Source organism: Nicotiana sylvestris, chromosome 8 (genome assembly GCF_000393655.2).
Source record: "Nicotiana sylvestris chromosome 8, ASM39365v2, whole genome shotgun sequence".
Lineage (NCBI taxonomy): Eukaryota > Viridiplantae > Streptophyta > Magnoliopsida > Solanales > Solanaceae > Nicotiana > Nicotiana sylvestris.
In genome coordinates, this window is record NC_091064.1 from 120016921 (window position 1) to 120033113 (window position 16193).

General features: G+C 41.1%; 1 long non-coding RNA gene across 1 annotated transcript; it reads left to right on the forward strand.

Annotated features, from left to right (window-relative positions):
- Positions 1-7189: 7189 nt before the first annotated feature.
- Positions 7190-8996, forward strand: LOC138874414 (uncharacterized). The gene is made up of 2 exons (XR_011401396.1): positions 7190-7272; positions 8797-8996. It is a non-coding gene; the product is annotated as an uncharacterized lncRNA (long non-coding RNA).
- Positions 8997-16193: the final 7197 nt, after the last annotated feature.

Genomic DNA, 16193 nt, shown 5'->3' on the forward strand with positions numbered 1-16193 from the left:
TATGATACACAAGGAGATTGAGGTATATTTAGATGATATGATCATAAAATCAAACATTAGGCCGACCACGTCGAGGATTTAAGGAAATTCTTCCAGAGGCTTCACAAGTACAACCTCAAGCTTAACCCCGCCAAGTGTGCATCTGGTGTTCCATCCGGAAAGCTGTTAGGATTCATAGTCAGTCGGCGAGGCATCGAGTTGGACCCATCAAAGATCAAAGCCATACAAGAATTGCCCCCTTCGAGGAACAAGACTGAAGTGATGAGTCTGTTAGGAAGGCTGAACTACATCAGCAGGTTTATTGCTCAGCTCACGACAACTTGTGAGCCTATTTTCAAGTTGTTGAGGAAGGACGCTGCGATCAAGTGTACTGATGAGTGTTAAGAAGCGTTTGATAAGATAAAATGTTACTTGACAAACCCACCTGTGCTGGTTCCGCCAGAACCAGGGAGACCTTTGATTCTTTACTTGACAGTCTTGGAAAATTCATTTGGTTGTGTACTGGGGCAGCATGACATCACCGGCAGGAAAGAACAAGCCATCTATTATCTTAGAAAAAAGTTCACAGCTTATGAGGTTAAGTACACTCACCTGGAAAGGACATGTTGCGCCCTAACTTGGGTGGCACAGAAACTGAAACATTATTTGTCATCCTACACTACCTACCTCATTTCGTGTTTGGATACGTTGAAGTATATCTTTCAAAAGCCTATGCCGACAGGAAGACTTGCAAAATGGCATATTTTGCTCACAGAGTTTGGCATAATCATTGTGACTCGGACTGCGATGAAAGCCCAAGCATTGGCTGATCATTTGGCCGAGAACCCGGTTGATGAAGAATATGAGCCACTGAGGACTTGTTTTCCTGATGAAGAGGTGATGCGAATTGATGAACTAGAACAGGCCGAAAAACCACGTTGGAAACTTTTCTTTGATGGGGCTGCTAACATGAAAGGAGTCGGAATAGGAGCTGTGCTTATTTCTGAAACAGGGCATCACTATCCTGTTACAGCTCAGCTTCAGTTTTATTGCACCAACAATATGGCTGAATACGAGGCGTGCATTTTGGGTTTGAGGCTAGCTGTAGACATGAATGTCCAGGAAGTTCTGGTCTTGGGAGACTCGGATCTTCTGGTGCACCAAATTCAAGGAGAATGGGAACCGCGAGATCTGAAGCTCATACCATACTGACAATGCTTGCATGATCTTTGTCAACGGTTTAGATCAGTAGAGTTCAGGCATATTCCAAGGGTCCATAATGAGGTCGCCGATGCTTTGGCTACCCTAGCGTCAATGTTGCACCATCCGGACAAAGCCTATGTCGATCCTTTGCACATTCAAGTACGAGATCAGCATGCTTACTACAACATGATTGAAGAAGAATTGGATGGCGAACCGTGGTTCCATGATATCAAGGAATACATCAGAATGGGAATATACCCAGTGCAAGCCAGGGGGGATCAAAAGAGAACAATTCGACGGTTGGCAAGCGGATTTTTCTTGAGTGGAGGAGTTTTGTACAAAAGAACACCAGACCTGGGATTGTTAAGATGCATAGATGCTAGACAAGCTACGTCTGTCATGTCCGAAGTACATTCAGGAGTCTGCGGACCACATATGAGCGGATATGTGTTGGCAAAGAAAATTCTTCGAGCAGGTTATTATTGGCTCACCATGGAGCGAGATTGTATTAGTTTTGTGCGCAAATGTCATCAGTGCCAGATACACTGAGATTTGATTCATTCTCCGCCATCGAAATTACACACAATGTCAGTGCCATGGCCCTTCGTCGCTTGGGGTATGGATATCGTTAGACCAATTGAGCCAGCAGCATCCAACGGGCATAGGTTCATTCTGGTAGCCATTGATTATTTCACCAAATGGGTTGAGGCCAAAACTTTCAAGTCTGTGACCAAGAAAGCAGTGGTCGATTTTGTTCACTCACATATCATCTGTCAATTTGGAATCCCGAAGGTGATCATCACAGATAACAGTGCTAATCTTAACAGCAATTTGATGAAAGAATGTCAACAGTTTAAGATTACACACCACAATTCTACCCCATATCGTCCCAAGGAGAATGGAGCAGTTGAGGCAGCCAACAAAAACATAAAGAAAATACTTCGGGAAATGGTGGAAGGTTCTAGGCAATGGCACGAAAAATTACCATTTGCGTTGCTGGGTTATCGCACTACTGTCCGTACTTCGGTAGGTGCAACTCCTTATTTGTTGGTATATGGAACTGAAGTAGTAATACCGGCGAAAGTTGAAATCCCATCCCTTCGGATTGTCGCTGAGGCTGAGATTGATGATGTGAGTGGGTCAAAACCCATTTGGAGCAGTTGAACTTGATTGATGAAAAGAGATTGGCAGCTGCGTGCCATGGCCAGTTATATCAAAAGAGAATGGCAAGAGCATACAACAAAAAGGTGCATCCCCGGAAATTTGAAGTGGGTCGGCAAGTGCTGAAACGCATCCTTCCACATCAGGTTGAAGCAAAAGGCAAGTTCGCCCCAAATTGGCAAGGGCCATTCATTGTAACTAGAGTATTGTCCAATGGTGCTTTATGTTTAACAGATATCGAAGGAAAATGCATAGACATGGCTATCAATTCTGATGCAGTAAAAAGATATTATGTATGATTTCTTTGGTATAATTGTTGATTGTTTGTATTTGGCATTATTTTGAAGATTGAAATGACGAAGGCAATTTGTTCTACTATCTAAACACTTTACCCTTTGTTCCCCTTTTTGAGCCTTATTTATTTCTTTCATACCCCTTTTTTGGAATCAATAACGAAAAAGAGAGAAAAAGAAAGAAAAGAAAAAGAGAAAAGAAAAGAAGTGAAAAAATATAACAACAAGGAAATTCAGGTGTGAACTACGTTTGACCTGATCCCTGTTAAGGGTACGTAGGCAGCTTTACGGCTCGGTCATAGTAAAATAAAAGTCAAAAGATCCCCAAGCAAGAAACTGGGGCAGAGGTTGTTTTGTAATAAGAAATGTGATTCCAAAAGTTATAATCTTAAACCCATGTCAAATTATTTTGAGCCTTTGATACCCTTTCTTTCTAATACCATCCAAAAGCCCACATTACGGTCCAAAGAAAGACCTTCTGATCAGTTTTCGAGAGATAACGAGTCGATCAAACAGAGCTGATTCGTATCAGGGTAATACTCCGGTCCAATCAGGGAAATTAATGAAAATGAGAGAGTCTTATCGGTGAAAACCTTCACAGGCACCATAAGGCGACAGAAGTTGAGAGAAATAAAATGAGAGAGTCTTATCGGTGAAAACCTTCACAGGCACCATAAGGCGACGGGAGTTGAGAGAAATGAGAGAATCTTATTAGTGAAAACCCCTCGAAGGGCACTATAAGGCGACAAGGAATTAAAAGGAGCAAACGAGATAAGCTTGATGGAAAGGATACGTCGAGACGTCAAGCAGAATAAAGATGTTGTTTCGGCAAAAGAAGATGGGTTGCGAGACCTTTTGAATGTAAGGAAGGGACATCAGAAAGATTGATTGGTGTAAATAGATTGGGTTGATTAGTCCAAAAATGCACGACATGACCATTGGGATCGGTTATACCATTCAGATAAGTTATTTTCTCTTCAAACAATTGCTCAGAAAGATTTTTCTTGTTCTGTCTTTCGAAGTCATCATTTTCCATTTCTTTTTGGTCAGTAGTAGTTTGTTTTTAAGAAGGATTTTCAGAGCTAACTACCAGTTGCCAACACGGTGCAAGGTAAATAGGGATAAGATAGGCGAGGATAATGTGATGGGACGAGAAAGACGTTGTTGTAAGACCAAATGATGGATTGGTCTAAGTTTTCGGGGACAGTATGGAGCAAAGGTGGAAAATAACGGTTGAGAGGTTGGTGAATACAGAATCATCAAGAAGGTCGGAAGTTATCAGCCAAGTTTCAAGATGGTCGAACAACGCAGAGCATGGAAAAGAGCGAAAGGGAAAACCGTCCCCAGCAGGAGCATCCCCACATTTTAAACTAACAAATTCTCTTTGATTTTAAGCAGGGACAGGAAATGTATTGATGACAGAAAGACATGCCACAAGAAAGATTGTCAAACTGGGGCAGAAAATTTTCTTTCATTTTTGAAAATTTTCTGGAAGTCAGGTACCCACTTGGGGAAGAAGGAAGATAACACAAGTTTGGAGAAAAGTGGTATCCCCAGCAGTCAGAAGAAGACAAAACAAATTTTAAAGAAAGCAATTTGGGGAGGAAGATAACACAAGTCTTAAGAGAAGTAGTTCCAGAGGAAGGAAAACACCAGCTTTAAGGGAAGTAGTCTTTGAAGGAGGAAAATAACATATTTTGAATGAAACACCGGTGTTATCCCCAGCAGTTCTCAGATGAATGAAACACCAGTTTTGAGGGAAGCAGTTCTGAAAGAAGATAATTCAAGTTAGAGGGAAAATGGTTCAAGAGGCAGGAAGGAACAACGGCAATAGAACGCATTTTTAAGTTGCAGTTGAAGTCAGGAGCCCGCCTGGAGAATAGAGGTGTTATATTTTTAAGAAGCAGTTGAAGTTAGGAGCCCGCCTGGAGAATGGAGGTGTTATATTTTAAGAAGTAGTTGAAGTCAGGAGCCCGCCTGGAGAATGGAGGTGTTATATTTTAAGAAGTAGTTGAAGTCAGGAGCCCGCCTGGAGAATGAAGGTGTTATATTTTTAAGAAGTTGTTGAGTCAGGAGCCCGCCTGGAGAATGGAGGTGTTATATTTTAAGAAGTAGTTGAAGTCAGGAGCCCGCCTGGAGAATGGAGGTTGTTATATTTTCAAGTTGTAGTCGAAGTCAGGAGCCCGCCTGGAGAATGGAGGTTGTTATATTTTCAAGTTGTACGCCTGGAGAATGGAGGTTGTTATATTTTCAAGTTGTAGTCGAAGTCAGGAGCCCGCCTGGAGAATGGAGGTATTATCTTTTTAAGTCGTAGTAGAAGTCGGGAGCCCGCCCGGAGAGCGGAGGATTGCAACAAAGATCCCCAGCATAAATTAAAGTTCAGAAGTCGGAAGGAAGGCAACACTAGTCAGAAGAAGGCGGTTCAAGCTTCGAAGGAAAAATAATTCGAATAAGCAGTTCAAATTCGACAATCAAGAGAAGACTACGAGTCAAGACAGAAAGAAAGAAACATCGGAGGAAACACCAGTCACCAAGACGTCAAAGCAACAAGAGACACAAGAGCACGGCTGAAGATCTAGATAAGATTTTGTAATTCATAGACTATAGTTTAGTCTAGCTTCTTGTTTTCTATTAGCATGGTGTAATAAGGAGGTTAGTAAGTAGCGGCAGAAGCAAGCAACAACAGTAACAGTAAAACCACAGCTCCGTGGTAGTCTCAGCTACCAAAACTTCCCGAACTACATTGACCTGATTCCCTTTTAGCCAGGGATATGTAGGAAACCTTTGAAGCAGAGGTTCGGTCAAATCTTTCAAAAATGCTTCACACGGAGTAGCCGAACGAATAAAAATCGCTTGTATCCGCTCACTTTATCTTTGCACGAAAACTCTTCATGTTTCCGGACAAAGAGGGGCAGTTGTGAGCACGTGATTTTTTCCCTACAAGAACTACTCCCAAAAATTCAAAATAAAATAGTTTTGTGTTATTTTAGATAATTATTTGTGTTTTGTCTGTGAATTTTATTCTATTTTAATTAATGAAAAATACAAAAAAAATATATGTGTTGCATCTGCATTTACAATTTAGGATTAATTAAATAGTAACGCACTTCGCATTTTTAATGTCTAATGTCAAATTGTGTGATTATCTTTGTATTTAATTTTGTGTGATAAATATTATTAAGGGTTAAGTAGTATTTCCTAAGTTAATTTTGGTTTTACAATTTAATTTAGAACTTTTGGTAATTAAGAATTAAAAAAGAAAATAAAGAAAAGGAAGAAATGAAAGAAAGAGTTGATAAACTCGGACCAGGCCAATTTTTTCTACAGGCCCAAACAATATGTCCGCAGGCCCAGTCCGAATACCCATTTTACCCGGTCCAACCGACCTGGCAATACGACGTCCAAACGACATCGTATCTGTCACGTCCTATCTCAGCCGTACATCCCAATCCATCAACGGCCAAGATCATCTCTCCCTTACCCGTTCCTATACCTGCCCCGACCCGTTACTACCAAACGACCCCGTTTTGATCAACAAATCAATTGTGGCCGTTGGATTCCCATCATCCAACGGCTGAAATCAATTGATTAAACTCTAACCTATCAAACCCCCTCCCAATCCCCTACTCTCTCATTTCCAAACCCCCCCAGTCGTCTCTTTCAGAGACGAACCAAACGACCCACCAAACCCTAGCCGCCCTCGTTCCCTTCGCCTGTAAACCTGGAGATTTAGTTTGGGTTCACTTTAGAAAGGAGAGATTTCCTTCCAAAAGGAAGTCAAAGTTGCATCCTAGAGGAGATGGCCCATTTCAAGTCCTTGAAAGGATTGGAGACAATGCTTACAAGTTGGACCTTCCTGGTGAGTTCCAAGTAAGTGCCACATTTAATGTTGCTGACTTATCTTTGTTTGATGTAGGATCGAATTCGAGGACGAATTCTTTTCAAGAAGGGGGGAATGATAGCATCAAGAACAAGGATATAGTTAAGGACAATGATAGAGATGATAGAGTTTTGGAAGCTCCAAGGCCATTTACAAGATCTCAAGCTAAAGAGTTGCAAGCTAAGGTTGCTAGACTTCAATGGCAAATAAAGAAGCTTTTAATTGTAGAGGAAGAGCTCAAGCCCAAAGGAGATGAATTGTCCAAGTTTTACAATTATTTGGTAGTCCAAATTGAAGTCCAAGAGGAGGAAGATTGGGTTACCAAATCAGCCCTTGAAGTCCACCAATAGGGCTCAAAATGACCTTAAAAGAGGTCCAAAAGGGGGTGTTTCAAAAGGAGCCCAATTGGAGTCCAAACCAATGGCCCAAACTAATAGTTTTAAGGCCCAAATCTGCCCCAAAAGGATTTGGCCGCCCCCCACTTAATTTTGATGGCTTTTGTTACCCCTTAGGAGCCACCTACCTAAGTTTGATGGCTATTGTGACCCCTAGCAGCCCCCTACCTAATTTAGATGACTTTTTAGCAACCCCCTACATTATTTTAAGTGCTTTTAACTCCTATAAATAAGGAGTTCTTCTCATTCATAAGACACAACATTTATTGATTAAGTATATCATACTTTGAGAGTTCTTTTGAACCTTTGTTACTTGTGCTTTGAGATTTATCTTTCAACCTTTACTAGTTCTTAGTTCAAGGTAGTAAGATTACTTCTCTTTTATGATATCTTTGATTCCTTTGTGGTATTCTTAGAAGGCGATTAATACTAGTTATTAATTGTTGTCTCAAGTTACTCGTAAAGTGGTCAAGATCCGAATCTATTGTTTTGATTTGCTTTTTAAGTAAAGGCAACGTTTTGTTCCATAAATCAAGACGTTGTTACTTTGATCTTGTCAAGGCTATAGAACTTACGTTCTTGGAAGTTCTTGGAATTCTTTCCTTGAATTCTTCCCATATCAAGTCCATTTTTTTCTATTGATTAGCATATGTTGTAAATTGTTGAGTCGATTAAATAGTTTCGTCGCTTAGTCCGTTCATGTTTGTAGTTTAGTAGTCCTCGTCAAGTTATTTGGTGTCGATTGACTCAATTTTGTGATCCTTAGATTCCTAGCTTCAGGGCTCATCATTAGTATGCTTTCTGTTCCTACATCTTTGTTTTAATGCTATTCATTTAATTTGAGTTTCGAGCTTAAACTGTGGTCTGAGTTTGATGAATTGAATCCTACTGTTTAGGGTCTGCAATGAATCTGACATTGGTTTGAATTCAGTGTTGGTATGATAATGTTCATTAGATAGTAGTGAGTTATAATAAGGTTGCATTCAGAACTTAGGAGAATTGGTTATAGCTGCAATCACAGGGGTTTCAGGGGTAATTTGGAAATTGAAAACTTGAAGAAATGGGTAGTCTGAGTGTTCTGTCCACTAAGCACTAGTGTACCATTAAAATAATGCATTTATTTAATAATTAGTGGGGAACAAAACATAATGGTATAGGGAGGCTTAAAAGGAATTGATTAAAATATGTTGCTCATACCTGCTTGAACTTTAAATAAAGAAAAGACAAGGGTTAATGGGGACAAATCATACTCTAGTGGAGTCCTAAAGGGATCATGGGCAGAATTAGTTTCTTAATTCTGCCTAGTGTTCTTACGAGCTGGCAGGGTCAATGTTTGGGTATAAATGGAGGGACTTAGGACAGAGTTAGGGGTCCTTTTTTGGGGGTTCAGTCTTTGAGAGAGTCTTCCTTCTTGAATCAGTTTCTGAGAACTAGAACTCATAGAGAGAGTTTGAGAATCAGTTTTCTTGAGAGCTTTTAAAGCTGAATTCTTCTACACTTTGAAACCTTAAGAGTTTGAGAGAGTGCTTTAGACAATCAGCTCACACTATTACATTAATTTCAAGAGCAGAAATAGTTCAAATCTCTCTGTTCCTATTCTGTGCTTGGATGTTCAGGGCATTTGAAGATATTTTGTGATTTACTCGAGGGTGCTGGGTATTATCTGATTGCTGAAAGGTGTACTATGACTACCTAGTCTAATTTCTAGTAGATTCAGTGTTTTAGTTAAGCTTCTTTCTTCCTGGGCTTTGTGACTGTGGTTTGGTCTTGAGCTTGGCCCTGTTTGTTGTTGTTGATTGTCAACCTGCTGGTGTTATTGTTTGTTGCTGCTACTATTGCATTGTTGTGGCTGACCTCTTTTTCTTCCATTGTAACTGATTTCCAGGTACACAGCTTGATCTTGGGTAATTGTGAACTGAAATGCGAAGAATGAACCTGTAATTGAAGCATGAGATCACTTGATTTAGTTTTCTAGTTTATGTATCAGAATGTTTGACTTCTTAACGTTATTAAGACCTTTGCTTGAAGTTGTACTAGTTGGATCGAAATTGTTTATGTCGTAATAAACTAAAAACTGTTTGTTAACCATGGAATGTTAATCGTTTTGTCTCAAATGTATATGAGTTTTCTTCTGCAGTTTAAGTGTTAGTTGTATTTAGGTTCATTTAAATTGGTAGAATAAGTTGGGTTAGCTTCAGAACTGCCTATTATCTTGTGTTGTAAATATGTTTGAAAAAGTAAGCCAACAATAATATAAACCTTTAGTAGTTACCTTTCTTTTCAATTAGCCCTAAAAAGAGATGTTGAGTATCGCATTTCATATCTGCTCTAATAACAGGAAGCTGAAGGAAGAAAGTATAAATTACAAAGCAAAACGAATCCACTATTTAAATATGTCTGATTAAATGATGAGCACATTTGTGAGCTGTTTCATGGCTTGCCCGGCTGCAAGGGTTCGCCCCTTAGCCCCGCCTGTGCGGCTGATTTCGCCCCATCTAACTTGGGCCCGTCCTAGGCACAATACCACACATCTAATAAGAACCCTTGTCCATCGCCTGGATTAGGTTCTTTTGGGCCCAAAAGTTGAAATGGCATTTGGTCAACTAGTATTTAACTGATAGACTATGAGATTTCTTAATAACAACTAATTAGGATCTTTGTTTTATTTTTAGAGACAAACAAAAATAGGAAATCGTAGTCGCTTCTAGGCTGGCCTTCTAAACAATAAATGAGATGAGCCTCGCCGGACAAAGTACATAATTTGCGGGGCCCTCGTTAAATGTATATGTTAAAATGCTTAGATTTCGGGACGGGCTGTTTAGCGGATTTCACGGCCTTCCCCAAAATAATAACGCGTTAGTCTCTTTTAGCGCATATTTTAATAACGTTACCTCCCTGAACTCGGGAGCACATTTATGTGACCCAAATCCAAATCTCAACAAAGTCGGAATGTGTCAAAAACGACGGGTGCATTTATGTGGCGCAGTTTGAGACGCATTTTCACGATGTTGCAATTCTCTTTTAAAATAATAGTAATAAAAGCGGTAAAAAATTAAAATTCGCACATAGGTTCAGCATGAATAAAATCAGATAAATAAGCCGAATATTACAGTCGAGCGACCGTGCTAGAACCATGAAACCCGGGAATGCCTAACACCTTCTCCCAGGTTAACAAAATTCCTTATCCAGATTTCTGGTGCGCGGACTGTAATACAGAGTCATTCTTTTCCTCGATTCGGGATTCAACCGGTGACTTGGGACACCATAAATCTCCCAAGTGGCGACTCTGAATCTTTAAATAAAAGTCCCGTTTTGATTGTCCTTTAATTGGAAAAACACCCTTACCCCCTTACGCCCCTGCGGGCGCAGGTAAAAAGGAGGTATGACAGTAACTGTTGTTGTAGGCAAACTTTGCTAAAGGCAAGAACTGATCCCACGAGCCTCCAAAGTCAATGACACAAGCTCGGAGCATATCCTCCAAAATCTCAATAATACGCTTGGACTGCCTATCCATCTGAGGATGAAATACTGTGCTCAACTCGACCCGTTTGCCCAACTCATGCTGAACTGCTCTCAAGAAATGTGAGGTAAACTGCGTACCTCAGCCCGAAATGATAGACACGGGCACACCATGAAGACGAACAATCTACCGGATATAGGTCTCAGCTAACCTCTCGGAAGAATAGGAGACTGCCACAGGAATGAAATGTGCTGACTTGGTCAGCCTATCAACAATAACCCACACTGCATCAAACTTCCTCTGAGTCCGTGGGAGTCCAACAACGAAGTCCATAATGATACGCTCCCACTTCCACTCAGGAATCTCAATCTTCTGGAACAAACCACCATGTCTTTGATGATCGTACTTTATCTGCTGACAATTTAAACACCGAGCCACATATGCAAACAATATCCCCCTCTTCATCCTCCTCCACCAATAATACTGCCGCAAATCCAAGGATAATAGTGGTTATTTGATACAAACTTTCATAACACACATTATTTTACACTTGTTCTTTGGAGTGTCTTTGATTCCATGACCAAAATGTCGAACTCTCAGTCAGCACCTATATACTTTGACAATGACTTCGGCCACCACGGCAAAAATGATAACATAGCACCGGGGAACGACGTACCCTCATTCAATCTCGATGGAGTCCCGGCTGCATATCCAATCGATGTTGCTCACATGTAGCCATCAACGCAAATTTGGCCGTTGATCCTAAGGACATCGTCCATAGGGATGTTTGATCAACCGCTCAAAGCACACATGGCGGCAAAGATGGCGGAATAAACTTGCAGGTGATCTTCGAAATGTTGCAGCCTCAACAGCCGGCGGTAGCCTAGCTCCAGAACCAGAATCGCCCACCGAGTAGGATTGAGCCTGAGCCATGCCAGGAAGTTGTCCACAGAGTTGAATCGGTCTCAAGGAGACCGAATGAGAAAAAATCGGGGACCAATCATGTAATCATGAAAATGCTCGAGGAACTGACAAAACGAATCGAGTCGGGATAAAAGAAGATTGAGGCAAAGAACAAGAAGGTGGAAACCTACAACTCCAGGGTCGATCAAATCCACGAAGCACCGCCGATATTGAAGGGCCTTGACTCCAAAAAGTTCATGCAAAAACCTTTCTTCCCGAGCACGGCTCCCAAGCCGATCCCCAAGTTCCGCATGCCCGAGATTCCTAAATACAATGGAATGACCGAATCGAACGAGCATGTCACCTCTTACACATGTGTCATCAAAGGTAATAATCTAAGGGATGATGAGATCGAATATGTCTTACTAAAGAAATTCATAAAGACCCTGTCAAAGGGAGCTATGATATGGTATCACAATTTACCACCTAATTCTATTGACTCGTTTGCTATGCTTGCAGATTTTTTCATAAAGGCACATGCCGTGGCCATCAAGGTCGAGACCAGGAAGTCGGACCTTTTCAAGGTAGAAGGACAATGAAATGCTCAGAGAATTCGTGTCTCGATTTCAAATGAAAGGGATGGACCTACCACCAATCGCTGATGATTGGGTCGTTCAAGCTTTTACCCAAGGACTCAATGTTCGAAGCTCGGTGTCTTCACAGTAGTTGGAGCAGAATATGATAGAGTACCCGGCTTTTATTTGGGCCGATGTGCATAATCGGTACCAATCAAAGATCAGGGTCAAAGACGATCAACTTGGGGATCCTTCCAGGTCCGTTTATCTGTCAGACTCATCGACAGAATCAAGAGAGATATTGACCGGGAACCGAGGTCGAACAAAGATCGGTACCATCCATATAATGGAGATCGTAGAAGTAGCGGATTTGGGCGAAGCTCTATGCGAAATGAAAGGATAAGCGATCGAGGTCAAAGATCTCGAGGGCTCATGAGCAAGAATGGCTTCGACAGGCCAACAAACCTAAAGAAGCACCACGATTATCGGAATACAATTTTAACGTTGATGCAGCTGCCATTGTATCGGCTATCGGACGCATTAAAGATTCCAAATAGCCTCGACCTTCACAATCCGGTCTAGCCCAAAGAGATCCCAATCAAATATGCAAATATCATGGAACTCATGGCCACAAAACAAAGGATTGTCGACAGTTGAGAGAAGAAGTAGCCCGGTTGTTCAACAACAGGCACCTTCGAGAATTCCTAAGCGACCGAGCCAAGAATCATTTTAGAAATAGGGACTCTAACAAACAAACCGAATCAGAAGAACCTCGACACGTTATCAACATGATCATCGTAGGAGTTGATGTCCCTCAATGGCCGATGTTGAAACTCACCAAAGAGTCCATTCAAAAGGGAAAAATGGACTCAAGATTACATACCAGAATTAACCTTGTCTTTCAACGATGAGGACGCAGAAAGGATCGTGTAACCTCACAACGATGCTCTAGTAATATCTGTTCTCATAAATAAATCTTGAGTTAACCATGTATTAATTGATCCAGATAGCTCGGCCAACATCATCCGGTCGAGAGTCGTAGAATAGCTTGGTCTACAAGATCAAATCATGCCCGCAGTTCGAGTTTTGAACGGATTCAACATGGCATGTGAAACCACTAAAGAGGAAATAACATTATCGGTCAATGCCATCGGGTCCATCCAGGAGGCCAAGTTCTATGTGATCAAAGGTGACATGAGATACAACGTGTTACAACCCATATCCACATGTGTTAGTTCATGCCATATATTAGTTAACATAAATCCAAGAAGGAATTATCTTTGAGATGATAAGAAGTCAATACTATTGGTCTTAAGTGATACAAGAGTGTATAAGGGTGATTAACAAGTATTAGAAGTTAAATGAATCAAGGATGTTGTAACTCGTATTTTCAAGTAATCTAGCGGTGCTTAATACACTCAAGAGTTCATTTATTAAGGTATTTTAATCATATAATATCCGTATCATAAGTCTTGAAGTCAAACGAGTTATGAAACAAAAGTCGACAAAAGTTGTCGCAACTTAGGTTCATAATTTTACTTAAATATTAGGTCAAATGTTTCTAATCTTTTCTCCTAATTTACAAGGAATTACGGGGTGATCTACCAACCAAATTAAATATCTATGAGTCTAGTTTCCAATGCATTAAACCGTTCATTGATACGATCTCGGAGTAGAGAGATATTCGCATTTTTGCGAGACTGCGCCAAGTACCTCTCTATGGGGCCCACTAAGGCGGTTTAAGATATTTGGACCTATATAGGATGCCTCCAACCCATTTTAAGTCATTTATTCTCACTATTTTTAGACCTTAGAACCCTAGGAACATCCTCTCAAGGTTCTCTCAAGATTCAAGACCCAAAGAAGGGGCAAACAACAGAAATCAAGTGTCGGGAATTCCGTGGCGCTAGTAAGTCTCTTGTTCTTCTTGTTGTTGCTCATTTTTGTGTCGTTCCAGCTCGTGTGGGAGATTTTTTTAAAGGGTTTATGTTCTGTAAATACTCCCTCGTGTTCTTAATATCAATCCTAGGCGATTTCAAGCCTTCTAAAGTGATTCTAGTGCCGAAAAACACTAATTGATCGCTAGTTTCGCTTTTTTGTTGTTGTGGCAGCATTGGAGGGATATTTCATGGAAATTTAAGGTCAAATTGGAGTTGTTCTTTCTGTATAAAGGTAAGGAACCTCTTACTCTATATGTATTTAAGATTATCCAAGTTGCGGCTAAGCCATTGAAGCTAGAACTTGTGAGATATATATCGAAAGGCTTGGTAGTAATGTTATTGTTTTGTGGACTGTTTTGCGTTGTTGTTGGGCTGCGTATTTTACTACTATCTTGTGGAGTTTTGGAGGAGGAAGGGTGTGGAGAAACACCATATATATGTAGGGTTATGGGCTGATAGTTATTCGTAACATTTCCAGGTTGTTTGACACGACTACGGTGGTCGTCGTATGTATGGAGTGATTAGGCTGTGTGTGGACTATTTTGGGAGGCTCAATATGTTTATTATTGATGTTGTTTGGGCTGTTTGGTGACTGTTTTGAATGGTGTGAGGTCATATATATAGGGGAGGTGCTGTCCGTTTCATCGTAAAATAGGTTGTGGTCGATACATAATAGTTATGACGCTTAAATGATAACGATAGTATCGTTTCTCTTATTGTAGACTAAGGAGTTTTGACAATTGCATAGCTTGAGATTGGGGCAGTATATACAAGGTATGTGAGGCTATCCCTTTCCTTCTTTTGCACGACTCCAATTGTACATAATGTAATGAACGAGCTTCCAAAGATACTCTACTCTTAGAAGCTAGCAGTACTTACATTGTTTTCCCTCTTATGGAACGATTGATGTTAATGTTGCTTCTCTTATTCTTATGTTATCAATGTTGTTGGTACTTCCTGATTCTTATAAGGTTCATAGTGAAGAGTTAGTCCTAATAACGTGTATAGAGGATACCGACCTTACGTCACTCCGAAAGGTTTAGAATGTGATTCCATGAGTCGAGCATGCATTATATATATGTATCTATTTTACTCTACCGAGCCACGCTATAGTTGGCCGGGTACGGCACCTATTGTGCAACCACTGATCAGTTGGGTTTTACCGAGCTCCACGTGGCCGGGTACGATTCTACCGAGCCTATTATGGCCGGGTACGATATGATACCGAGCCTATTATGGCCGGGTACGATATGATGATGATGATGCCCACAGAGGCGAATGTTTTAAGGGTTTATGTATTTATACATATGTATCATGCATTTCATGTAAGTAGCCCTCAGAGGTACTAAGATGTTACAGGTTGTATATTCTCTATCCTTGCTTACATTACTGATCGTATTTATGGTTCCCTGCCTTACATACTCAGTACTTTATTCGTACTGACGTCCTTTTATTTGTGGACGCTGCATGTCGTGCTGCAGGTCCTGATAGACAGGCAGGTGCAGCTCCCCCACCACAGTAGGCTGTCCAGTTCAGCGGTGATTGGCGAGATCCCTTCTCCGGACTTGCCTTGGTCTTGGTATGCATTTTTGTTATAGACCTTATGTTCCTTTAGAGGCTCATAGACAGGTGTCGACTCATGTATAGTTTGGTATGCCTTGTCGGCTAGTTTTTGTTGTATAGTCTTTCATAGTAGCGTGGTAGCTCATACCTTATATGTAGTTTCTTGATTGTCTGGTCATCCCCTGCTATGTATGTTCATGCCGTCATATTTTATTGCTGGTTGTCCATGATCTAGGTCTACCATTTATATTGATCTCGTCAGCCCTAAAAGATAATAATGAAGGTTAGATGAAATGTACGTTGGTGCTCGGCAAGTGTGGTCGGGTGCTAGTCATGGCCCTCCAGTTTGGGTCGTGACAAACTTGGTATCAGAGCAAGTCTGTCCTAGGGGTTGTCTATGAGCCGTGTCTAGTAGATTCTTGATTATGGATGTGTAGCGCGCCACATTTATAATCAGGAGGCTACATGACATCTAGGGTTGAACCTTCTTCCTGAATCTAGATCGTGCATAGAGTTGAGTTGTAAGTGTTCGTCTCTAATATTCACATTGTTTTTTTCCAGTGATGCCTTCGACTAGGAAGCAAACGATTAGTGTCTGCTTGATACAGCAGCGGGAGAGGGTACCAGTCAGGTGCCCCAAGTCAGAGCAGGACAAAGTGAGGCTCAGAGTGAGATGCCCTCTCATACCTCATCTACTCCATCTCCTCCAGAGGATATTAGAAGGCACCCAGCGCCTCCAGTTCCTCCGTCTGGCACTCCAGACCAGGATATGCGGAGTGCTTTGCAGTTATTGACTAGCTTGGTAGCTGCTCAGGCTCAGAGGCAGAATACAGGTGCTGCT